We start from the raw sequence: 26,159 nt of genomic DNA on the forward strand, positions 1-26,159 counted from the left end.
TTAATATATCTGAGTTTCTGATTTAACTAAAAAATCCTAGAGTGATTTCCAAGCTCTAATTCATTCCACTAGTTCAATATGAGGTCTTGTAGAGAAGGATCTTGAAACCATATCTTTTCAAATCTAAACGGGGCTCCTCCCAATAATTGACCTTTATCAATCATCAAGCATATAGGGTAGTGATCTAAGCCTACTAGGGAAAGAATTGATGATTCTATCAGATGATTCTACCCCAACCAATTTCTAGCCATCAAGAACCAATCCAATCTCTCTGCAATATTTGTGAAACTTGTTCTCCTATTAGTCCAAGTAAAAATGCCATTCTTAGGTATAATATCCATCAGGTGGTTGTTGTCAACAAAATACTTAAAGTCTTTCTTAGAGGTTCCCAATATCTATATGCTACCTTTCTTCTCTGAATCAACCAGAATAGCATTAAAATCACTAGCCAATATGCAATTTTCAACATTAGTAGACTTAATTTTGTCAGATACCAGATTCCACAAATTCTTTTTTCACCAATGACTATTGGGCCATAAACATTAAATACATTAAAACTTTCATTAGTACTTAAGTGGGTTTCTAAGAAATGTTTCCAAAATTTTCCTTCTCCTAAAAGTGATATTTTTATAGTCAATGGGTTCCAGAGCATTCCCAATCCACCCGAAGCTCGATCAAACTGCCTAATTAGCCCATTCCATTGTTTCCAAGATCTCAATCTTTTGTCAATTTTATCTTTGTGCCATTTAATTTGTTGCAACAACCATACATCTCATTTTGTTTCATCGATTTGATGCTTGATTAAGTGCCATTTTTCAGGGGCATTAATGCCCCTGACATTCCAGGATAATAGTCTCAATGTTCTTAGGGAAGGGAGTCTCCCTTCCCAACATTAAGTTTTGTTTGTCCATTTGCTGAACCTGCAATTTTCAGTAAAGTCTTCCTTGATTTCCTTCCCCTTTTTCCTTTGGTTTTAATATTTGGTTCTTTCATGCTGGAGGTAGTCTTCTCAAGGCCTTTCATAGCCATATCCATGATTATTGATGCCTATGGCCTAGAATCCTCTTCCCATTTCGAGGCAGAGGAATCAATTTCTCCCTCTTCCAAGACAGTAATCTCCTTATCTTTGTTCTGAGGTTCTACAGTGGATTTTTCTTGTGGGGATTTGATCTTGTCCTTAATTGCCAATTGACCTTCGATTCTATTCGATGTTGTCGAAGCAGCAATTTGGGATTCAATATCAATCTGTAATACTTGTATTTGTTCCAATAAATTTTGTAATACTCGAGGGCTCCCTCGCATAAACTCTTATTTTTGGAGGGCAGCAGAAGGAGGTACCAAATTAACAGGGATAGCTTCAATAAGTGGGATGTTGGGCTCATTTTTTTGGGTATCCTAGGATTGAACCTTATCAAGACCTAGACCATTTACCTCTGGTGATTTTGTTTCTAATTCATCCACATTAGGGTGCTGCATATAGGCTTCATTTTTTAGAATTGTAGCCGATACATCACAATCAAGCCCATCATGGTCTATAGAGAAACATTTGGGGCAAATATGTAGTTGATCTTCCCTATCAAATTTTTGAATCCATATTTTCCTATCGCCTGTGATTTTTATTTCTTTAGGGATCTTAGATATATGCTTAGTGCTAATACAGATTCTAATGAAACTTCCCCATAGTTTATCCTCCAGAATATCATCCTCTCATATATAGGTTCTGAGGCATTTACATATATCTTTTATGAGATCTATGTGCCAGTAGTCTGAGGGGAAATTGTAGAATCTAACCCATAACTTACTACTAGGAAGAGGTTGGTTCTGAGGGTTGAAATTCGACCGCCAATCAAAGATATGAACTTCAATTCCATCCAAAAAATAGAGACCCTTTTTCATGTTCTTCAGTTTATTTTCCTTATTCATACATTCAATCATAAAAAAGTCATTTGGGAGACAATTTAGGTTTATGTCCTCTCCCCATTGAGATCTACACCATGATTTGAAACATCATTTCCCCCATTTCCCCCCTCCCCATTTAGTGAAAAAGTAGAATTCTTGTAAATTTGACCGAGTAGTTTTAATCTTTAAATTATCCAAATTGATAGTAGGTCTAAAGTTTTTCCTTACTGGATTAAATTGATGTTGAGGTTGACTCCTGGAACCAGGATACCTCCTTCAATCCACTCTAGGGATGGGTTGTAGGTTGGATCTCTAATGCTTGGCTTGGTTCGCTTTTGATTTTGAATTTTTCCTGAATCACCCATTCCGTGTCATCTGGTGATTTTCATTATTTTGATAATATTGATTTGGATCAGAGTGTTCCAATTCCACCCTCGAATTATAATTATTGGAGATAGGTTTCCAATTGTGGGCTAACTCCGATGCAGGGTATTTCGCATTGCGAAACAAACCATTGTTGTTGCATTTGAAATTGTTCTCTTTCCATTTTTGCTGAATAATCGGTCACTGATTGCCATTCAAATATGGATTTCCAAAATTTATTTGGGGTTTGAGGTGTCCATTATTCTATTTATAACTTGATTGTGGTTGCCAGGAATTTTGTGAATTGACCTCTGTTCTATTATCTGAATGGTTTCCAAAGGTTGTTCTCATCAGGGGAAATACCTTATCAACATCATCACACCATGAGCCAATATACCCCTACACCATTCACCCTTGGATGAGGGATTAAGTCTTCTTCTCCCCAAGAACTCGCATCTCCTCTGCTCCACTCCTGCTCCTACTCCCGCTCACCTCCATTTCTAAATCTGTCCACTAATTACATGTAGGTTTGTGTGCTAGGTTACTACCTGATTTCTTTACTTTTTTCTTCCTGTATTCCGTGTAATCTTCTTCTCAGATATTTCTCCTTTTTAAGATCTTGCAATTTGCTTATAGTAATCACTAACTGTTGTGAATATGAGAAGTTTTGTTACTGTTTGATGGAGATTGTTGAAATTAACTCGAAGCTAATAGTTATGAAGTAGTGTGCACAACTATATAAAGGAATTAAACTTAGAAAAGATAATATTATCCCTAATATCTTTTTGGAAATTAGAAATAAAAATTATTTGAACATCTTCATCAGGCATGGGCTAAAAAACTTGAGAATACAAATGCTTATATCTACCAATAAAATCAATCACTTTTTCTTTAATACCTTGCTTACAATGTATCAAATTAGTCAATGTAATCTTAGGACAAATATTATTATGAAAGCGTTAATTGAAAGCATTATCCAATTGTTGAAATAATGTAATAGAATAAAGAGGTAAAGAACAATACCATTGAAAAGCTTTATCCCTAAATGTTCTAGTAAACAATTTAGCCAAAAGTCTTTAATCATAAACAAAATCACTACACAAAGTTTTAAATGCTTTCAAATGAGTCATGGGATCACGTTTTCTATTATAGAGCTCCAATTGAGGGACTTATACATGTTTAGGGGGGATAGCATGAACAATGTCATTAGATAATGGGCTTGCTACATCAAATGTGGGCATACAAAACTTGGATTGGTTCATGTAGTTATTTGTTGTTGCAAGGATGACATGGTTTGAAATAGGCTATTAATGGTTGATTTAGTGGATGGGATGAAATTAGACATGTTGGATTGGGATGGAAGAATAACATTGGTAAATGAAGTTGGAGGTTGAGAATAAGGAGGTGGAACACTATGATAGATAGGTATGGGAGATGATTGGGTGACAATTGGAAGACTCACGGAAGGAGGGATGAAATAATTTTTATTAGCAATGTTGCCCCCTTGACTAACATGTGTAGGAATAAAATTTTGTGTGGAATAAGCCATGATGTTGGATGTGAAATTAGGCACACTAGTCATAGAAGTGGTTAGAGGAATATAATAATTAACTTGACTAGGAGGTTGACTGTAACTAAGGGCTTCAACATAACTTTTTAGAGGTATGATATTAGTTTGAATCATTCTTTTTAATCCAATAAATGAACACCAATTTTATCAATTTGAATCATTCTTTTTAATCCTTCAATCAATGGGATAACCTCACTCCCTAGATATTGTTGACTCATCCATTGTTTAAGATTTTCAAATTCATTGTCAATGTTCTCCAATTGGTGAGAAAAAACCCTAGTTAGTACTTCACCCTCATCATGAGAATTATGTAAAGAAGGGATAAATAACATCAATTGTTGGAATAGAAGAACCACCCACATTCTCATGAAACAAGTCATCCAAATTAGTCTCCACATCCTTAGTAATTAAACCTTGGGAAGCCTTAATTCTACAACTTCTTCTCATGGGAATATTATAGGTAGGACTAATAGTAGTAAAACTCATGCACAAAGGAGAGAAATTTGAATCTGAAAATTATGATTAAGAAATACAAAATTTTGTGAAAATGATTTATTAACCAATTAATTAATGGATTTGATTTGTGAATTTGAAAGATTAATGATTCTAGATCATAGCACAACATTCATTAAGATTAAATCTGAAAATTAATTTGAATAATTATGCAGCCCAAATGATAAATTTTTGAATTAAAAATTAGGGTTTTTGTAAATTCAACCACTAAATTTATGTAATTCAATTTGAAATTGAGATCTACAAGGGGAAATTTAAATTAAATGAATAATCAGATCTATAATAATAAATGTAAATTAGACAACCCAAAAGTTAAATTTTATAATTAAAAATTAGGGTTTTTATGAATTTAACCTCTAAATTTTTAAAATTCAATGAAAAATTAAACTTACAAATGTAAATTTGAATTTGAAATGCATTAAAACTCAAATATGAGAACATAAATTAGAATTTTAAGTGTAAGGAGTCGGGTTAACTAAAATGTGATGGTGAAAATTTAGGGTTTCGACCACAAGAAGGATGAATACCTCTAATTTTTACTCAGGGACCATTACACTAAAAGAGGGTTGTAAATATAATATATCTAGCCACAAACCAGCAAGGATAAAGGCTTACAATCATATTGGATTTACTGGACTAGATTGGACTGCCCTCTTTTTAAGTTAAATTGTACTAAAAAAGTTAAAATTGGGGTAAATGTGTTGGAATTCATGTAAAAATGCATGAATAGTAAGCTATAGTCATTGGATCAAGCCAGAAACCTAGATATGAGGATTGTAAGAGTAAACAAACCTATTCTTAGAAGGAGCTCTTGATTTGTCGAGATCGGGATTGTGGTCACTTTGGTCCTCTACACTTTTCGCACTCCAATTTGGGATTGATTCATCACTATGAATGAAGAAAGTTATGAATATTTCATCTTTGTACTGACTCCTACACACAATAGAGAACAAAAATAGGTTGTGAATAGGGGTTTTTCTTAGGTCAAACTCCAATTTTGGAATTAACCATGAAATATAAATTAATGATTGAATTCTAGTAATAGAAATGTTCTCCTTTTGAGGGAGATGCTAAATAATGATTGAAACAAAAATTATATACCTCCTTGTGAAGTTTTGTATGTATCCATATGGAATTAGGATTTCATGAAGTCTTCAACAACATAGAACATGAATGTCAACTCCAATGCTTGAATCTTGACATTATCTATACTCCAATGCTTGAAATAATATTGATTGCTTTCTCACTTTCTTGAATGATTTAGTTGATGTGTGTATTCTTGATTGTATTAAATGTATATCAAAATGAGAGGGGTAGACCTCCTTTTATAGTTTCTCATCAAAAATCAACTTAATTCTCCAACATGAGCCGACACAGAGTTCAAATTCCAACCCTAACCCTGTGATCATTACGAGGTCCATAATTGGGTCCTAATTGGGACGACTAGGGTGTTGGGAACTTTGGACTTGAGGGGACTAGGGAGTCATTCCCTAGTCATGCCTAATCAGAGACTAAAAATTTAGGGAAGGAGGAAGTGTGATGTGAAAATAGAGGCAAAATTACATTAGTATGAGCAAAAGTAGGTCCTGGTCAGGCCTTAGAGCATGAATGCCAAGGTGAGGACCCAAATGTGGATAAAATTGAAAGGGAGTACAATTTAGGATGCTAAAATTAGAACATAGTTGTCGTTACACAAAGAGATCAACCTATTAATGCCTCATACAATTGTGAGACTTAATGAATCCATAAGAGGCAATTAAGCCATATAACAAAGTTGAGTGCTACACTACAAAACATAGGGAGACTAGGGTACACACCTTGCAACAATCCCTCCCTAGTGCAAGAGAGGGGTTTGAATGCATGATCCAGGCTTTAATACAAAAAGAGAACCAAATACATGCATCATTGATTCTAGATATTCAAACCATATGACCAGTGACCAAGACAGATTTAATAATCTCAAGAGCTATGATAATGGATCAGTGAAATTTTTTAGAGAAGATGGTGTGACTATTTGAGGTATTGAAAGTATTTCTATTGATGGTAAGCATAAAACTAATAATGTTGATTATGTTGAAGAGTTATACCAAAGTCTATTAATTGTTAGTCAAATGTGTAGAAAAGGCTATGAAGTTTTGTTCAATAGTACCATATGTGTGATTAGAAAAGAAAAGACTGGTAAAAAGGTTACAGAAGGGTTTAGAACAAGTGGTATTATAGCTTGGGTCATAGGTTCAAACCCCTCACTTTCACTACACAACACAAGGAGACCGAGGGCGCACACCTTACAACACTAATTTTACCATTCTTATTTGTAATTATGGCTAAAGTGATAGGAAGGTAGAATTTGGAAAGGTATCTCAATGGTTAGAGATATTGAGCTAGTTATGCATGCTCAATTCACAAATGATTCTTTCCTCTTTGGTGAGGCCTTTGTCCATGAAGCAAAGATGGTTTGAGAAACATTAGAACTTGGGTTTCTTCTCTAGTTGTATAAAATTTAGGTTAGACCCCCTTTACAAAATCTATATCTTATCGAAGAATATAGTTTCAATCCTAATATATGGTTCATTAATAGTATTCAAACATAAAAAATCAATGGGAATTGGGAGTAGGAGTTAGTTTGTTCAGATGGCTCCCTTCTCACTAATGAGGTAGATATTAAGAATGAGGTAGTTAATTACTTCTTCACCATGCTCAACCCCCCACCTCCGTTGACCCTTGAGATGGATTTTTTATCTAAGGAGCTTCTCAGGATTGTCTGCTCTATTATTATCCATGAAGAAAAAAATCATCTAACTCGCAATTTTTCTAAAGAATAGGTTAAAAGTCCACAGTGTTCTCTATGGGCATGTTTAAGTCCCCAGGTCTAGACTATTTTCCTCCCTACCTCTTCTAAAAATACTAGGACATTTTCGGTTAGGATGTCACCTTAGTTGCTCGGGAGTTTTTATCTTTTGCTAGTCTTCTAAGAGAGATCAATAACATGCATATTTTTTAATTCCTAAGAATAATGGGGCAAACAAAATGATGAAATTCAAGCTATAATTCTTTGTAATACTCTTTACAAGATCTTTTCTAAACTTCTTATCAACAAAAGTAAACCCCATCTTAGCAAGATAATTCATGATCATCAAAAAGGGTTTGTTCCTAGCCATTCAATTTTTTAGGTTGTTCTTATAGTTCATGAATCCCTTCACTCTATGGAGAAGAGAAATAAAGAGTGCATGCTTCTCAAATTGGATGTTTCCAAGTCATATGATAAGGTTTCTTGGCCTTTTTATTCTAAGGTCCTTAGAAGGTTTGGCTTTGATGGTAAATTCCTTAAGTTGCTAGAAGTGTGCTTTGGTTCACCCATGTTCTCTATTTTAGTTAATGGTTCCCTTCAACAATTTTTCTTGTCTTTTGGTGGCCTCAGGTAGGGAGACACTTTATTTCCCTATCTTTTCGTTATTATGGTTGATGTTTTAGGCATAAACATTGAGACTAGCATCGTTTGAGGATCCATAAAAGGAATTAAACCTTACTCTACTCTTCTAACTATCTCCCATCAAAAAATTATTGATAATACTTTTCTACTTGGGGTAGTGTTGGTGTTGGAAGCTAAAGGGTGGATCTCTATCAAGTATCTAAGGACATGAGTGTGTTTGATTTGATTATCAATTTAGATAATAGTGCTCATATTTCATGAATGAGCACCCTAACCTCTAGGCCTGAATTGCTATAGTTTTGAACTATAAGATTAGAACCATGTTGGATTCCTACTCGGGCCTTCCTCTTATGACTAGTAAGGTGGAGAATGGTATTTGTCAGGCATGATCGAAAGAATCCAAAGGAAACTTGTGGGCTAGAAGGGTTCGCTCCTCAGTAATGTAGGTAAACTTTAGCTCTTTAGAGCTTTTATTTAGAGTGTCGTAGTGTATTTGTTGTCCTTATTCTATATTCCTCCTACTTGGGCTATGAAATTAGATCAAATAAAAAGGAGATGTTTTTGGTCAGGTGTGGAACAGAAGAATAAAATTTCCTTAGTTGGCTAGGAATGTTCTACTCTTGTAAAAAATTAGGTGGTCTTTGCATCAAAATTTACCACTCTCTAAACTCCTCTTATTGCTAAGATTGGTTGGAGACTTATTATGGAGAAGGTGGATTGGTTAGTTATTATCAAATATAAATACATGCATGGAGATAACAGTAGCCTCTTCCTCTATAGTGATGAACTTCCTAGGGGTTTATATATTTGGAACAACATCATAAAGTCCAAGCCTCTGCTCCAAAAAGGTATACATTGGTAGGTGTATTAGGTTTTGTAAGGATCCTTAGGTTTTGTATCTCTCCTTGGAGTTTCAACTTACCTATTTAGCTATTGAGAATGTTTTGGTAGATAGATTCAAAACTCTTTTAGTGAATTATTGGCTCCCTAGCCCCTTTCCCCCCAAATAGAAATTTTATTTCAAGGAGTTTGTCCCCTTATTGTAAACAGCTATAGAGTAGCTTCTTAGGATTTTAAATAATTTTAGATTCCTCAAATTGGATGTGAAGGATGTGTTCATGTGCACTAGAGTAGTTCTAAGGATGGACAATACTCTGCCAAATTAAGTTTTTAGCTTCTCCTTCCTCCCCCTCCTTCCTCTTTCAATTCATTGTATATTTGAAGGTTGAAAATGCTCCCTAAGGTTTTCTTTTTTTGGTGAATTTCCTATTCTAAAAGGATGTTGACTATAAACAACCTTAAGAAGAGAGGATTTTAGATGGTGAATAGGTGTGTTCTTTGTGAGATGGCAGAGGGAAGCATCAACCACATTTTGTTGCATTTTCCCTTCTCTTGGTTTATAAAAAAAAATATTAATAGATTATTCTTTATTTCTTGGGTGTGGCACCTAGACTCTAAGTTGGTCTCTTCCCGATGGACTCCCACATCCCTCCATCTTCTCATTCATGAACTTTGGGGGTAGGCCTTCCTCCATACAAGCTAGAGTTTATAGAAAGAACACATCAATAGAATCTTTAGAGACCATAAGACTCACTGAGAAGCTCTATCCTTTTCTCTTATTAACCAAGCTAAGGATAATATGAAAGACTTTGGTAAATCTTGACACTCCCACCCTTTGTCAACTTTAAACTGGAATATCACTTGTAACTGGGAGCTGATAGGTCCATCCCTTCAAAATTTATCTTCTCGCCTATTGGGTTTAAAAATAGTATTAAATGGTCCTCCTACAATATTGTTTGGTCGAAACTTAATTTTGTTGTATCTTCTAAAGGTAATCTGGGTTGGGCCGGTGGGGGTGGGGTCATTAGAGATTTGAAGGGAAATATCATGGTGGCCTACATGGAAAATTTGGGCTCTCAAATGCCTAATTGGAAAAATGTAATGGTCACTTTCTTTGGCATCACAATTGTTAAAGACAAAGGTTACCAACAAATAATTATTAAAGGTGATTCAAAAAATGTAATAATGATATTGCAAGAGAAATTGAAGCTAGGTACCAAGACATGATTGCTACACTTGGCCACATTAAATACCAACATACCTTTCAAGAAGGAAATAAAATTGTTTCCAGATTGGCAAACTTGGGTCCTTTTACTGAGGGCCATAAAACCTAGACAACATTACAATAATTATCTAAGGTTGTTCATGCTATGATCATTGAAGAAAATAATCTTGATGATATTTAAAGATTTTATTATTTCCTTTTTAGTCTCTTTCCTAGCCACATTGTACTATAATTATTTATTGAAAAGGATTGGCTTTGTTAAAACTTGTGATAGATACGCTTTTAGAAATACCACCCTTTGTTTTCTCTTCCCCAAAGATGATTTTAGCTATCCATCTCTGATTCCTATACTTGGTTTTACTATGCATACCATGGGTGGGGACCTCATCTGGATGAAACCTGATAGTTGTGACAGGCTTAAAAATAATGGTTTTTTGAAAAAAGGTGGTGGAAGGAAATTTGGCGGCCTATGTGGAAGGAATGAAGAGGTTCAACCCTACCCTGTCTGAACAATTTGTCAAATATTGGGATGATGGTAAAGTTAAGGTGTGTGGAGTCAAATTCAATATGTCAATGGATATTATTGCAATTGATGTAGGTCTAGTGGTTGAGGGCATGACCTTCACTAAGAAATTGAACGATAATTACAAAGAATATTTTAAAAGGTTCTTGAAGCCAAGAGAAAATGTGGCCCATTATCAGAGTGGTTTCAATAGGAATTGTTGGCATTGTGTTGTCATTGATGTTAGCCGGTATAGGAGGGCTACCAATATAAGAGATGTATGTGCAACACTATCACGTATGCATATAGGATGTGATATCTTTAAAGTCACCTAGTGTTGTAGGCCACCATTATGGGAGAAAATGTCATTCAGTACAATGACCATTGGAGTCACCGATACACAAGTTAGTGTTTGACTTGTGTGGAAGATATGGAAAGGGGATTGATATGATATAACAACTGGTAAATGACGGCATCTGTGAGTGGGCAAGATGTTTGGCTATTGATTGTGATGAAGAGCCAAAATGTTACCTAAATCACATCAACACCAAAGGAGAAGGATGTACAGGTCACCTATGTGCTATGTGGATGCAAAACAACAGGACTCCCACTGGATAAAGATGTAGCCACCATGTGAAGAGATGACTGATAGTGAATGTGCCCCAACCAGAACACATGTGCATGCTTGAAGATATGCTACTCAAATAGGGAAGCCTCATTGGTGAATTGTAGGATGCAGATGATAAGGATCCGCTCCCACCAGTAAGTGGAGCTTATCTCCTATTATGCAAATTATGCATCTTAGTTCTCTGAGATAAGACAAAAGTAGAAGGTGGGTGATTGAAAGCTCACACCAGATCTATCGGTGAATCACAAAGATGCATGATGAGTTATTGGGATAGATGAAGAGTGATGGGTTTGTCACTTTGAAAAATCAGTTGAGATGTTGTTCGGTAGGATGATGAAGAAGGAAAGGGTGAGCAACTTTCAGATAGAGAGTGCAACTGACATGCAAATGTCTCAAATGGAAACTACTAAAGGATGATGACATGGTGTCATCAAGGGGTTTATCGGTAATTATGTCCATCGGTAATATGGAAAAGGTGCAGATGTAGAAGACTCCCATCTGATAAAGATGTGCATAAGGTAGGTTAGGAAGTGTGCTAATCAGTTGAGTGTTCCGACAGAAGAGAAGAAGTGTGCAAGGTTGATGACATACCAGTTAAGGGTGTAAAAGGTAGTGTTAGTAATCCAACAGAAGAAGCCGGTAATGAGGTTGGTCAGTGATCCCATCCATACTGACACAAATCACCTAGAAAAGGCGGATACTAACATAGGGGCCACATGGAGGTGATGTGGCATGCATGCACAAGTTGGTGAATTTGTTGTCAGCGAGGTAGATAGTTATAGGTTGATATTTATGTCGATAGCATGTTTCACGGGCCGAGGTGCAAATGAGTGTGACTTGAGACTGATTAGAATCACAAAGATCTGATTGGATGACTTCATGATCAAGGTCAAGTGTATATGTGTTGATCAGGGGAGGGGAAGCTATCTGCTTGATCGCTTCATAGGTGTCTGAGAAGTGCAGACTGAAGGAGTCGTGTTTGATAAATTCAGCAAACATGTGTTGGAAGTCATGTGATTGGTGGAGGTGATTAATCCATTGCAAGAGGTTGATCTCTATAAGGAGATCTGATTGGATTTGGTTTTCCTCAAGGTCAATGAAGAAACTCTAACCGCCTAAAGTTTGAATTGCTTCTTGGCAGGAAAACCAGTCTATAAATATGCAATCCAAAATCAATGAAAGAGGTCATTGAATGAAAGAGTGTTGCTACATGTAAGAGGAAATCAGTCAAGTTCTCACAAAGAAGAAGAAGAAGAGACTTCATGTGAGGAAGAAGAGGGTTGAGGTGTTCAATCGACAAAAAAAGTGTAGAACCGACAGTGACCATACCAGTAGAGAAGAACTGCAAAAGACTGCAAAAAAGGCAAACATAGAAATGGATGAGTGTAGTATTGGTGGAGATCAATGGTGTGGTAGAGAGAAGAGAGAACCAGTAAAGTACAGAATTGACAAAGATAAAAACCGACAAATAAGGAGAAGAGGCTGAATTGGCAAGATTCTAGTAGAGAGTAAGGTTTTAGCAATGTGAGGATTAGCGGAGAACCGACAATGAACAGGATAGAAGATCCAACAAAGAGATTCATAGAAGAGTTACAAAATCTATTTGTAACAAGATTATTACTTTTGTAGTTGAACATACTTATTGTAGACCATTGAGTTGGAGCTCGGTGTAGGGTTGTAGCTCCTTGGGTTGGTGGCTAAAATGTTGTAATCAGAGATTGATTGTGAGGCTAGATTGGAGAAGTAGACTCGAGCAACATTTCTCATTGAGGTTTTTCCCATATTGGGTTTTCCTCATATATGCTTGTGCTATGAGATATCCCCTTTATGTATGAGTACATTTGTGTTAGTCTTCCATCTAATCAGTAAGTTTGCATCTGATTAGATCTGTGAACCGGTATACTCATAGATGATAGTAAAAGAGAAACGTTTGAGAACCACTTATTCACCCCCCTCTCAGTTGTCCATTGTGTTTAACAATTGGTATCAGATCCTAGGTTCCCGGTTAGACATGCTTTCTCCATCTTGGGTAGATTTTGGCTTAAGGATATAATGGTTTGTTTAGTGTCAATCCTTGTTCTAGTTTGTGATGGTTTAAATTATTCCATTTGGAGTTGTAGAATGGAATTCTACCTATACTCTCTAGGGTTTGATGTGTGGATGTCTATTGTAAATGGTTGCCCTAGTAAAGTAAGTCCTCCCACCGATTCAGATGAAAGAAAAAACCAGTGCAATGAAGAAGCAATGAAGGCTATACTCTATGGGTTATCAAATGATATCTCCTAATAGGTGGATAAATGCAGATCGACAAAAAGCTTATGGGACAGACTAAAGAAGATCTATGGAAATGAGCCTACCACTGCAGAACTAGTTTGTGAAGATAGGATGAGAAATACATCTCATGTATTTACAGATGATGAAGGCATATTTGCTATCAGCCGCAGCAATGATGAAGAAGAAACCCACCTTTTCAAGGCTCAAGAATCTGAAGATAAGAGGCACACATCTAAGAATGATCATGCCGATCACTCCTACCGACAAGATGTGTTTGGCAGTGATAGTGAAGGAGAAGAAGAATATGAAGAAGAAGTTGATCTTGAAGGTGAACTTATAAATACACTTGAAGAACTCACTAGAGTGACAAATGAGTATAGGTTATTCAGCAATACTACTATAGTGGAGCAGAACTGGTTGATAAAATGCCTTTAAGGATCTGAGAAATGTATCTCAGAGTTGAAGACTCAAGAAGAACACACCAAGGAGTGTCAGTGTGAAGATTTAGCATTTGAGCAAGAAGTAAAAGATAAAGAATATTGGAAGATGGTTGGAGAAATCAAGATTCTCCGAAATGACCTTGACAAATGTCAAGATGAGCTCAAGGTAAGAATCTAGGTTGATGGTAGTAGTGTTGCCTTGGACAAAATGTTGAAAAAGAAAAAGCATGCCAAGGATACTAAAGGATTAGGAAGTGGTGTCGGTGAATGCTCCACTAGCAAGAATGTCCCCCACAATGATATTATGTTTGTCTCCTCAAAAGGAGAGAGCAAGGGACGGACCATCACAATTGGAAATGCTCCTTGAAAGAAGGTTGATCTAACACAACCAATGAAGACATGCAGACAAGGATGAGGACCGGTGTTGCAAGAAGGAGGAACAATGCAGATCCCAAAGGAAAAGGGAAGATGGGAAAAGACAGCTTCACTAGAAGTAGGAACATGGGAAGATAACAAAGAGGACCTCCTACCGGTAGAGGACAAGGAAAAGCTACCACCCATAGGACAAAGCAAGTGTGGGAAAATAAGAGAATAGATGGAAGAGCTGTAGAGCATGAACAACCCAGGATCCTGTTGGCAAATTCACACTCCAATGAGAAATTGTAGGTGATTGAAGGTAGTGTCATTGATGGCAAACTTCAAATCATGTGATACCAGTAGGCACCAACACCGGAAGACTCTACACTAGCATACAGTACACTGACACCAAAAAAAAGAATATCAGTACCTTGGCCGATAGCAATTTTGTGTAAATGCATTTTGTAATTAACTGTAAAAACATTTGTAAAGCTGACATTGTGGATTGTAATATGACTCATATATGTATGAGATCATTGTAGAACATTTTTGTAGAAGCAAGTAGATGAGATAGGATGCAAAGTATGGAAAAGTAATAAGTAGACCTAATATGTGAATTATTGGTTAAAGGTTTATGTGATAGTAGAGCTTAAACCGGTACTGAATCTGGCATAGCAGATGCTGATCTGAAGCAGTATAAGATATTGGATTTATATAATCCATTTTTGTAAGTCAATGTGACTTCCTTTGTAATTGAGCAGTGAGCTCTAGGCACTTGGCCTTCCTGCATGTGCAAGCCCCTATTGTAGCAGTAATATTCCCTTATTGGCTAGTAAGCGAATATTGTGGGTCACAAATCCCACCAAGGTTTTTCCCACATTGGGTTTCCTCGTTAAAATATTATGTTATGGTGTGGTTTTTATGTTGTTGTTATTATTCTTATTTACTGAATTATTTTTGGTTTACCGGTACATGGTTTTGATATGCTTTTCATGTTTTAAATCAAGTAATTTGATATACTGGTTAGATACTGATTCACCCCCCCCTCAGTATCTTTGGGAATCCTAACAAATTGTATCAAAGCTTGGTCCTCTATTTTCAAAAGCCTAACAACTTGAGGAAGATCTTGACACTGGTAGAGATGGGAAGCTTGAGTAAGCAAGTGGAAACAACTCTTTCAGACTATGATGCAGAAAAAGTAAAGAATATCAAACTTGAAGATGATCTAAAGGCTGCATAGGATATTATTCAAGCACTTCAAGAAAATATTACTATTGCAAGAAACAAGAGAAGAGAACTTTGTGAGAAGATGGAGAATAATGAAGATGAAAAGGAAACTCTTAATGATCTTGTGAACAAGTCAAGACAATAAAACACCACAATGAAGAATAAGATGCAAGATATGACTATGAGATTTTGTAAAGAAAATGAAAATCAGAAGAAAAATGAAGAAGACTTTGCTAGAAGACTAAATGATGCTGGAAATGAAAACACAAGACTCAGTCATGAAAATGATATGTTGAAGAAAGATCTGATGCATACACAAAATGATAGAACTGAACTCATGAGACAGAAAGGAATCTTGGAGAATGAACTGACTGCTGCAAATCAACACAAGGAGAAATTCAAGAAAAGTTTAGAAGAACTTGGTGACATGCTGAAGAATAAGAAACCTAATGGTGATACAAATGGCCTTGGCTTTGAAGTTGGTGAAAGCTCCGGTACTGCAAACAATCATGGCCATAGCAAACTGGTAAGACAACCTAATGCTTACAAATTCAATGGGAAGTGCTTTAATTGTAACAAGTATGGTCATAGAGAAAATCAAGGTAGATCTAGAAATCATCAGAACACTAATACACCCACCAGTCAATGTTCTAAGTGCAACAAAATTGGTCATAATTCAGAAAATTATAGAATGAATGTAAGATGTTATGTTTGTGGAAGATTTGGAAACTTATCTAATCAATGCAGAACACATACTGACATAGGTTATGGGAAAGCTATTCAGAAAAACACTGTGACCTATTATGCTTGAAACAAGATTGGACATATTGCAAAATTTTGTAGAAGTAAGGCACCACCGACAAATAACAAAGCTCCTAGCTTGAAAGGTAAAGAAAAGGTTGAAGAGGCAAAACAAGAATTCTCAAAACAATGGATCAGAAAGTTAGATCAAAATGTTGAAAGGAATACCCCTCCACCAACAGAATAGAGTAACACTCCACCAGCATGAGACTCTTCATCTAACTGAAGGAAAATCCTTGAGGGTTTAGCAACATAATGAAATATATGCTATTATTCCCTCAGTTGATGGTGAGAAGTTTAAATTAATTCTATATTGGCAAATGAGTTAAGTTGTGACTTAACCGGCGAGCATTAAATGTGGTAGTTGGAGAAAATAACATTATAAAGTGAATGTTTTGGCTCCTTTTTCATTCAGTGAGCATTCAAATCTTTGAGAGCATGAAAATTCCTGAGTGAAGGCATTCTAAGTGAAGAAGTGAAGCAATCCATCAAAGAATTCATCCTTAAGGTAGATTGAGGTATTTGTAGCTATGGCAACTTCATCCACTCCTAAATTAATTGCAAACCCTATTGTTGTTGAGGTTGTTAAGCACCCTAGACCCGTATTCCAACTGGTTCTTGAAATTGCAAAGAAAGATGATAGCATAGGTGCATTTTCTCAAATTCCTAAGGGAGTAGTATATGTTGAAGACCCTAGGATGTATATACATTGTCATATTGAGGAATTAGGTGATGATGAGATTAAGAATATGTATAGGACTATGATTTGTGATGAGTCTAGAAATATCAAGCCGGAACAAAAAATAGTGGAAACCCTAGGTTTTATTGAAATCCTTAGTGTCCTGGATTTTCCCAAGGATATAGTAAGGATTGTGCTAAGTAGAGTACATGGTGAATTTTTCTAGTTATATTCAATCTATAAAATCACAAAAGAAGTGGTAAAATCTGTAGCAAGGTTACCTTCCACTGATAGCAGACTTGACAAAACAAAGAAGGTCTCAAATGACACAGTCATAAACCTAACTGGTGCAACATTTGATAAAAGGTCTTAAAGGGTAAATGATGTAAAAGACATCAATGTTAGATTTATCAGTATGATCTTAGGTTATAAGGCTACACATGCAGATAGGTCGAACTCAATTTCTAGCCTATGTATCAAAAGTGCCTATGATATGATTAATGATAATGCAAGGATAGATGTATGTGAATGGCTCAAAGATGAGTTGATAGACAATCTAGGAAAGATTAAAAAGGATAAGAAAGGAATATTCAAATTTGGAAATTTGCTTGTTTGTCTGATGCTGTACATAAAAAACAAGTACCTGGTATTGGTCCAAGAGATTTTGGTTTTGACATTTCAATAGGAAAACAACTATTGGATCTATTGAGCAACATGGGAGAAAATCGAGAGAAAAACTTAAATGAACATTTTCAAGCATTGAAGACTCAAATGAAAACTAGAGTAAGACTGTCACAAGCTATTGTGGATAAATATCAGAAAGAAATTTGTTTTGTGATCAAGAAACATGAAATTTGGATGGAGGCAGTTGTCCCTAGAACTATCTAGGTAACTGAAATGGGCTATGAGACAGATGACAACATTATTGAAACTTATGCAAAATCCTTCCTTGAAGCACCTAAGGAACCAACTGAGGAAGTTTTTAGAAATGCTGAAACAATAGAAAGTAGAATTGAATCAAGGAAAAGGGTTAAGAAAGTGGAAGCAGCTGTAAGGAAATGAACCTGACAGACTAAAGCAATCAAGGAAGATGTTTTGAGACAAACTAGTATAAGTGAAAGTGAGTTGAAAGCACCTCAACCGGAAACTCACCTTTCACTGGTTGGAACCTCTTCGAAAAGTGATATACTGGAGTATTCAAAAGGGTAGATAGGAAAAGAAAACCCACACTAGTACCCTCTCGTACACCAAAAAGAACCAGACAAAAACAACAGGCAATAAGGCCTCTTGCAAAGAAAATGACTCCTAAGAAAAAGAAGGTAAAATAGGATATTGCTCCATTGGATAAAATCTTGAGAGAAATTACAGAGGATGGTAAGCTAAAGAACATCAACAAAATATATAATACACTATCAGCTGATGACAAGGAAAGCATAGAGAACAGTGTAATCTTACACTTAGATATTTATAAGAATTTTTTGATGAAAATTGTTGATGAAATTCCAAATGATCTGTATAGGAGACTAAAAGCTAGAAGGTTAGCCATTGTTGAGTTGGATAAGAAAATTAAGATTGAGAAATTACTTGCAGTACATCCAGTCAACTCAATCGATGAAATAGATAAACTAATTAGTTAAGCAAACTGGATAGTGTTGTCCACTGCTCATCGGCATGTAGCACTAATGGCTGGCAGAGTGAAAGAAGTCATACAAGATATAGCAGATGGAAGGGATATATTCTTTGTAGAAAAAGAAGAGAGGAAGAATTAAAAAGACCTAAAACCATCAAGGTATATCAAAAGGACAGAGATAAGGGAAAAGGTAAGGAAGGTGGTCCTCCAAGCATTAAAATAACTGACAATATGCCCCCACCTCCTTTAGATACTCCACCGGTAGATACTATTGACAGTCAACCGGCCACAGAAAGTATGGAGACTCCATTAGAGGATACTAATCTTGAGTCTGAAGTTTTGTATGCTGTAAATATTGACACTCAAGAAGTAAATGTTGTGGTTGATAGAGAAACCACTAAGGAAAAGAGGATAGATGTGACTAATGAGTCACCGGCTGCAGAGGTTGAGATAAGCATAGAAAAATCTACAGAGCAACCGACAGAGGATACCACTAAGAAATCGGTAGATGCAACTGGAAAACCATCAGATGAACTGACAAAGGAAAGTACAGAGGAACAAACTGAGACTACATCTGAGAAACCAGTAGTTAAACCTTTTGAGAAATAGATAGAGAAACCAGAATAGGTATAGGTTGAAGCATAGGTTTAGACAGAGACAGTGCCACCAACCCAAACTGAAAAGCCTAAACCTTTGCTTATAGAAATGCAAACACAGACTGACCTACCAGAGGTCAAATCAAGCAAGGTAATTACCACAACCGGTAATAAGGCTATTGTGAAGGCAATTGGACAATCATCTGGTACTTCTATGGTAGAATTCCAACCTACAAATATAACAGAGGTCTTATTGGATTCAATAAAGAAGATCACAGATTGTAATGCACAAGCCTATAAGGCTATTGATGATGCAATTCCAATTCTTAAATTGATAGCACCAAAGTGCATTGTTGATAATAAGGATTCTTTAGGTCAACTAGACACATTGTCTAAGTTCATCATCGGCAACATATTGACTGTTGATCAAATAAATGAGGACACATTTAAAGAAAGAATGATTAAGGAAAAAGAGAAATTCTTTGAGGAAATTGTGAAAAAGAACAAGGAGAAAATGGAGACCCTATTACCGGAACTTGGAGAAATAATTTTTTACTTCAAAAAACTATACAGGGACACTTGTAAGACAAATGTCTTAACAGAAGACCTTGACAAGGAAATCAACAAAGCATAAGATAAGATTAACAATATTGGTGACAATCTGATAGGATCATCGGATTCATTTTTGGAGATAGAAAAGAAGATTGCAGAGCTATAAGAGAAAATCAAGAAGTTAGAGAATGACAAACAGAGAATAAAGGATAAAGCAAAGGACTTGAAATGTAGACTTGGTCCAAGACTAGAATACCTCATTTCTTTGAGAAAAGAAATATCTGAGGCTCTGGTTCCCAAACTAAAGACACCGGAAGAGAAAATTCACATACTTACCGGTATAGTGCAGAGAACACAAGAGGAAATAAAAGATAGAAAAACTTTTAGTAATGGTATAAATTTGATTTTGACATATATATTTCAGATTGTAATCCACTGGTTACAAGAATATAGGTAGGACTCCACTGACAGTGAATGACAACCTTCGTTATTGATGTCAAAGGGGGAGTAGAGTGATGAGAAAAATGGTCAAAGCAAGTAGAGGTTATCTGCTCAGGGGGAGCATACATTTTTGATAACACAGTTTTTGACAAAGTTTTTTTTGGACTTCAGTTTTTGGATACATTCTTGAAATATTTCTCATGAGTGTTGCCATCAATGCCAAAGGGGGAGATTGTTGGCAAATGCATACTCCAATGAGATATTGTAGGTGATTGAAGGTATTTTCATTGATGGAAACCTTGCAATCATGTGATCCCAATAGGCACCGACAGGCTCTACACCGACATATAGTACATCGACACCAAAAAGAAGAATACCGACACCCTAGCTGACAACAATTTTGTGTAAATGCATTTTGTAATTAAATGTAAAAACTTTTGTAAAGCCGACATGGTGGATTGTAATATGACTCATATATGTATGAGATCATTGTAGGACATTTTTGTAGAAGAAAGTAGATGAGATAGGATGCGAAGTATGGAAAAATAACAAGCAGACCTAATATGTGAGTTATTGGTTAAAAGTTTATGTGATAGCCGAGCTTAAAATGGTACTGAATCTGGCATAGCAGACGCTGATCTAAAGTAGTACAAGACATTGGATTTATATAATCCATTTTTGTAAGTCGGTGTGACTTCCTTTGTAATTGAGCAATGAGCTCTAGGTACTTGTTGTTGTCATTTTTGATGATTATGTTGTGATTTTCATTGATGGACATACACTTGCATTAAGATCATTTTTGTATGTATCAGTTAAAGCTCAACCGGTACACGTTCCAACCAGTATGATGCATTATAGTCCTTAGACTATTGGTGTTTTGTAGAAAGTGATTACCGATCTGAAGCGGCATGTTGACCCCAAGTGGTTCGAGGATCTCAAATGGTACAAAGGATCAAAGTGACAGAAAACATATTTCCCAGTCTTCATTTTGTCAAACTGGCAACTAGTATTCTGCTTGAACCAGTATTTTGTATGAACCGCTAATACTCTATGATGAGTTACCAATCGGCATTTTATGATGAGTTACCATCCACCGATTGTTTGACGGTGTTGACACTTTAATGGTTCTTTTGTGTCATGTTACCAGAAAGTGTCCAGATACATTGAACCTAGGAAATTGTATTGTAATCCTATTAGACCAACATGAAATCAGATTCCTTTATAAGGACATCATGTTTGGAGTTTTAGGTTGTTGTTGTGGTTGATGTTGTTGCTAGGGTTCAAGGTGGTTGATGAGTTAGAGAGAGTCTGAATGTGTAGAAGACTAAAGTAATGCTAGAAAGGATTAGGAATGAGCTATCAAGGATCTAACCAAGCAATCTGTGCTATTAGCTAGATCACTCACTTGTTGATTACTCACATCTTTGATAAGTCTGTAGCCCTTAACCGGGTAGGCCCAAAATCCTTTTTGTAAATCCTATAACAAGGTGGTTCTCATGTGTGGATATTAAATCCTCTAGCAAGGTAGTCTTTAATCAGACTTATCTCCTAACAGAGATTGAGATTCCTTACAGGATCTATTCTGGTAAAGAACTTTGTAAGACCTTAATTGGTCTGGTTCCTATTTTGCAGATAGTTACTTGTGAGTTCCATCTCACCGTGGTTTTTTCCATTTGGGTTTCCACGTCAAAATCTCATGCTATGGTGTTTGTGCTTCTATGGGTGAATGAATTATTTTCTATTTGGTTTGCATGTGTGCTAACCAGTTTGTCTGCTAAACTGTTTTACCGGTTTACTATTAGTCTAGCAAAGTGTTTAAGTGCAAAGATTTTTGGCATACTAATCACCCCCCACTCTTAGTATTCATCAATTGGTATCAAATCCAATCTTTCTATAAGTCTAATCACTTGGAAAGAGATATGGGGGAATACACAATGAGGGAACTTACTCATCGGCTCACTCAGTCTGAGCAAGCCTATGATGATCTTATGGTTAAATATAAAGCCTCTTAGGCAAAAAGGAGAGAACATGCTGAAAAAATGGTGGAGCTATTTGAAAATAGTTCTTCTGATGAAGTGGATATGGAAGCCCTAATTCAACAAGTAGAAAAGATGAATGAATCAAACTGCAACTTGAGAAAGAAGCTAGAAGGACTGACTATCTGAATGTGTCAAGAGCTTGAGAACAGGAGGAAAACTGAAGATCTAGTGAAAGGCAAAGATCATGAGATCTCCAAGTTGAAGCAAGAGATCAGTGCCCTAACTACTCAACTCCAAGAAAGTAGAATGGAAAAAGAAGAAGTACAAGGTGAACTGAACACAACCATCTTTGAGAATGCAAACCTGATGGAAGCAAATGTTGCTATTTCCAAAGAACTCTCTCAGTCAAAGGAAATACTTGCTAAGTTCTACAAGAGTACTGTCAGGCTAGAGAAAAAGCTTGAATCTGCCAAACCTATCAAGAATACTAATGGACTTGGTTGTTCTGGTCATGAGGAAGGTGAGACCTCTGGTGAAAATGTTGGAACATCAAAGAATCAACTGACATCAAAGGATAAAGGTAAGAAAAAGTTTAAACCTATTTGTTTTAACTGTCTTAAAGAAGGACATACTGCCAATGTGTGTAGGAGTAAGGCTTACAATAATTTTCCTTATTTTCTAAATGATAAGCCTAGATCCTATAAATTCAATGGTAACTATTATGCATGCAACAAGTTTGGGCATAGAGCATCTGAATGCAGGTCTGTTATGAATAACATTGGAAGATATCCTTAGAGGACTCAAGGAGCTGGTCCTGAACCTTTTGCGAAGCAGAATCTCAACCGGTTTAATGCCTTCAATCATTAGTCAAGAAATGGTGGCTATCAAGCAGCAACTGGATGGAGAGCAAACTGTTCGATCTGTCATAATCATGGTCACACTGCTGCAACATGCAGGAGGAAGAACAAAAACATGAATAATGGACCTTGGAGAGCACCTGGATTGGTCTACTATCACTGCAACAAACTTGGTCACATTGCTAGATTCTGTAGATCAAGAAAGAACATATCTGATAATATACCGGTCACTTTGGAAGGAAAGATTGATATTGACACTGTTCAAGAAGATATGAACAAAACTTGGAAGAAGAAACCAGTGGTGTTACAAGAAGAACCGGTTTCTGCACATAGTGTGGAAATATCAGAACTGGTAAACTAAGCATCAGAAAAGCTTAGGGGGAGAAAAATGGCAAAATGTTTCAATCCCCCAATTTACACTGGTAAAAGACCTCAACCGTTGTGTGATACTTGTCTTGTGGTGGAAGACCGGAAATGGTAAAAGGCAGATAAGGGTTTATGCCCTAATAGTGGAGCATTAATTGCGATAGGTGAGGAACCTATTTAAAAAGAATTTTGAAATCATTTCTCACTTATCATTTTTCAAGCGAAGAATTTTATCGAGTGCAGAGTGAAGAAAAAGTGATTTGTGCTGCGATTTAGAGAATTTTAGAAATCTTGAAGGAGATTCAAAAGCAAATTGCAAATGGTCAAGAGAAGAACTCAAACCGGTGATTCAGCAATCGAAGAAGTGTAAAGCGAAGTCCAAATTGCGAAGCCCTAAATTTCAATTTGCGAAGGTATTTTTCATAACTCCTTGTTTATAATGGCTTCCGCATCTCATGATAGTTCTACTGCAACTATCAACTCTATGGATTTCATTTGAAGAAAATCAAAATATAATGCTTTGTCACAAGTTCTGGCTGGGGTTATCGTAGAGGAAGAAATCTCTAATTATATAGATTGTAAGATTGAAGAGCTAGGGTCTCTAGCAATCCACTCATAGCTAGGTTTATTTTTTGGAAAAGATAAAAAGATAAAATCGGAGTATAGCATTTTGGAGAAGAAGAAACTTCACAATGCGGTCTACTTCTTGGAGGATTTCACAGATGAGAATATTAGGATCATCCTGAGCAGAGTTCATGGTGACAAGATGTACCTGGAGAGAATGCATGATATAACTCCTCAAGCTATTCATGTTGTCATTGGTTTCTACAATACAGGGCAAGTGCAAGCCCTAAGGAAGGTCAGCAAGATGGAAATGTCCAAGCTCCCTGGTTCAATGAGTGACTCAAGAGGAATGACTATTAATTCCATCAAGGATGACGTCATCAAATATGTGTGCATGGTGATTGTATGTCGGACGTTCTTAGCCAGCAGAATTAACTCTATATTTGTTGCAGCGGTAAATGTCGCTTACCGGATGATCAAGGAAGATGCATCATTCGACCTCTGCACCGGTATGCAAAGGTAACTCCTATTGATTCTGAAATCAATCAAACAGGATAATTCATTGAAGTTCAAGTTTGGTTAGCTAATGGGCGGATTATTCTTTTATTTCCAAGGTTACTTCCCAGGAGTGGGGGACATTCAGTGGTCTGCGGACCAACCGGTTACCAAGCAAATTAAAGAAAGTCCGCAAGCAATCGGAATCAACTACCTTGAAGTTATGAATGGGTACTTTGATGAGTTCAGAGGCAAGATGAGACTGAGGATGAGGATATCCGGTGACATAGTCAAGAAGTATGAAGATGATATCTACTTTATCATCAAAGTTGATCAATGCATAATGGAGGCCGTTGAGCCTAGATAGGAAGAAGTGGAGCCTATGGGCTATGATGTGATGTATGATATGATGGATGGGTATGCATCTACCCTAATTGCCTCACCCCTAGATCCTGAGGCAAAGAGAACCGACACCTATCTGGAAGGGGTTGCACTAGTTGTAGAATCTTTTGAAAAGAAAGCAAAGGCAGTGCCTTCGGCATCTGCACCAGTAACAACAGCCAGTCCCAAAGTGACCAAGCGGTCACCTGCGAAGAAGAAAATGGTAGCAGCACTTGCCAAAGTCTTTGAGAGGAAGAGGAAGACAAGGAATGCCTCACCGGACTTAGAAGAAACTATGTTCAGGGAAAAACCTAAGAAGACAAGACAAGCAAAGAAAATGACAAACAATGAACCGACATCGTCGGCACTGGTAAATATTGACATCTCCTCCTGCAAACCTTTGACACATTGTCAAAGAACCATCAAAAATATTAGGAGAAAAGTGTTGAATGATTTGATTAATTTCAATGATGATGAAAAAGAAGCAGCTAAAAAAGAAATCATTAAGTATTTATGTGTTAATGACCGGTCGCCCTCAGAAATTAGATCTGAGGCACCAAATTCTTTGTATAAGTCCCTAGATAATAAATAGCGCATTGCCATAGAGAAAGAACAGGAAATGAGGGAGAAAGTTTTTGCTCAATACTTTCTTGACCTATCCAATTCAGAGTTATTTGATGTCATCAACCAAAATAAAGGACTCTTCTTCACCAAAAGAAGACTCTGGTTGTTGAAAGGAAGAATTGATGATGTTAAAAAAGACACTCATTTGCATATGACAATAGCCGTTCATACACATAAAGCACTTCAAGATAGCAAGAAGGCTGAACAAAAACCAGCAATGATAGAACTGGATGAAGTGTTTGACGATGAAGGAAATCTAGTTGTTGAACTTATCAACACTATTGATGTTGATGCTCTGGATGGAGAGGATGTTGGTTAGGGTACACCATCGGAAGCAACAGGATAGGAGAAGCAAGTAGAACAGGTAGATAAGCAAAAGGAAACTAGGGACAAAAAGGAGGAAGCAAAGAAGCAAGTGGAGAAGCAGAAAGCAGAAGAGGAAAAGATGAAGAAAGAAGAGGAGAAGAAGAAGAAGGAAGAGGAAAAGAAGAAGATGGATGAAGAGGAGAAGAAGAAAAAGGAAGGGGACAAGAATAAGAAGGAAAAAGATGAGGAGAAATGGAAACAGGAAGAGAAGAGAAAAGAAGAAGAGAAGAAAAGAAAAGAAGAGGATGAAGAGAAACAGAAATAGGAAGAAAAGAGGAAAGAAGAAGAGAAAGGAAGAGGAGAAGTGAAAGGAAGCAGAAAAGAAGAAGGAAGAGGAAGATAAGGCAGAGGAGAAAAGGAAGGAAGTAGAGAAGAAGAAGGCAAAGGAGGATAACGAAGAGGAAAAGAGAAAAGAAGCAGAAAAGAAGAAGGCAGAGGAGGACAAGGAAGCAGAAGTGGCAAAGAGCACACAGATGGAGTCTCCAAAGGCAACTGGTAGTCAAGCCAAACCAGCTTACCTCACTAGTCTCATTGACCTCTAGTCTGCAAGTGAAATGGAG

Source organism: Cryptomeria japonica, chromosome 3, assembly GCF_030272615.1.
Source record: "Cryptomeria japonica chromosome 3, Sugi_1.0, whole genome shotgun sequence".
Taxonomy (NCBI): Eukaryota; Viridiplantae; Streptophyta; class Pinopsida; order Cupressales; family Cupressaceae; genus Cryptomeria; species Cryptomeria japonica.